Here is a 1870-nt window from a genome sequence, read left to right on the forward strand (position 1 = left end):
ATGTATATGCAAAAAAGGACAATTTTACTCGCTTCACTTATAATGCAATAACTTCTGTTTAGAAGCTGTTATTTTAAATGTTCTTTTTTCTGGTACATTTTGGCATCTAATGGCATCAAACAAAGTAAATTGCAAAGAGCTGGACCTAATAGAACCTGAATTACAGACTTTCAAAAAAATATTATTTTTTAAAAATCAAAAAGCACCAATGTTTTTTTTGTGTTTATTGTAATATTTGAAAAATATATAATGTTATTTATAAAGAATTACACTCATATTTTGAAGTTCAAATGGTTTTCTTTACAATGAAACCATTTTTTTTTTCATTTCCTCCATTGTATGTGTGTAGGGTAAACATTTGAATTTGAGTGTCAAATTTAGGCGAAAATACCAAAAAACGCACCTGAGCTTAATTAGGAGTTATTTAAAGCCTTTTTTATATTGCTGAGAAACGTTTTATACAGTCATCATATTATATTGCGGTACACACATGCATATTGTGATACGCTCTTATGATCTGTTTATTTATTCTGTTATTGCTCATCAATACATCCTTCTTTTCTAACATCTCCCATATAGAGAGAGAGCAAAAATGCCCTAACTTGGAATGCAACCTGATACCTGAGCATGCGGACCACAGATGGACCCCACCGGATGTGGGAACGGACCATAAAATCTTCAAAAACTTTCCTCAGGACTTAATTTATCTCCTGTCACCGGACAGAGTTGTACAAACATCATATTTCCTCCCTGGAGCTCACAGGTTGACGTCGGAATTCCATGTATGCCGATTTCCACATCTGGATATTATTTACAGGTCACAGGGTCAACACGACGTGGGTGGTCGCGATGTGGGTGGTCACATGGGGGAGGGGAAAGGTCACAAAACCATAAATCTTTTTGTCATATGGCGTATCATAATGACTACTGTTTCAATACAGATATATTAAAAATAATCATCTTATAAAAAGACACACAGAGCAGAAAGGATGGTGGACTGCTTTTGGGAACTAGGACGGACCAAAGCAAGGTTGGAAGCGGTCAGTAGAAGTTGAAGGACGGTGCACAACCGGAATTGGACTTTGCTCTGATTTCTGGATTTATAATCCCTAGTGACCAACGCCCAGATAGGCTAATCTCTTAGAAGGGAACAAAACAAAGCCAATGGGAGTATAGTCTAACATGTGTAACATCTTTACTTAACCAAACAAATAGATTTAGGAGGGAATGTGATGCCCGACCAGGATTATCAAGCTGGTAGCTTGATTTGCGGGTCTGGACTTTTTCCTCTATAAAGCTTGACTCTGCGAAACACAAGAATTGCAATGTACCTGTACTACACTGTACCTGTGCAAATGGCAATAAATTCTAATTCAATTCAAATCAGGTGACAATCTTAAGGGACAGCTTCCCCTCAAAAAGACAACCACCCAGCCCGAATAAGAATCAAAGTTCATCCACTCTCAAAAAATATGCTCCGGCCCGTGCTTTTCCTCGACCTCCCTACTTTAAACCACTCAGTCTAGTGAGACTGTGATGGGGGGAGATCATTGTATTCTCAAAAAACCTAACCCTTACCCTAAAGGCTCCCTGAACTACCTGCAACGCCATGGCTCCCTGAGTTACCTGCACCACCCTGGCTTCCTGAAATACCTGTACCACCATGGCTCCCTGAACTACCTGTACCCCCATGGCTCCCTGAGTTACCTGTACCGCCCTAGCTTCATGAAATATCTGCACCGCCCTGGCTCCCTGAACTACCTGCACCACCGTGGCTCCCTGAACTACCTGTACCGCCATGGCTCCCTGAGTTACCTGCACCACCCTGGCTTCCTGAACTACCTGCACCGCCCTGGCTTCCTGAACTACC

The sequence above is a fragment of the Sinocyclocheilus anshuiensis genome, unplaced genomic scaffold (genome assembly GCF_001515605.1).
Source record: "Sinocyclocheilus anshuiensis isolate Anshui unplaced genomic scaffold, SAMN03320099.WGS_v1.1 scaffold973, whole genome shotgun sequence".
NCBI lineage: Eukaryota > Metazoa > Chordata > Actinopteri > Cypriniformes > Cyprinidae > Sinocyclocheilus > Sinocyclocheilus anshuiensis.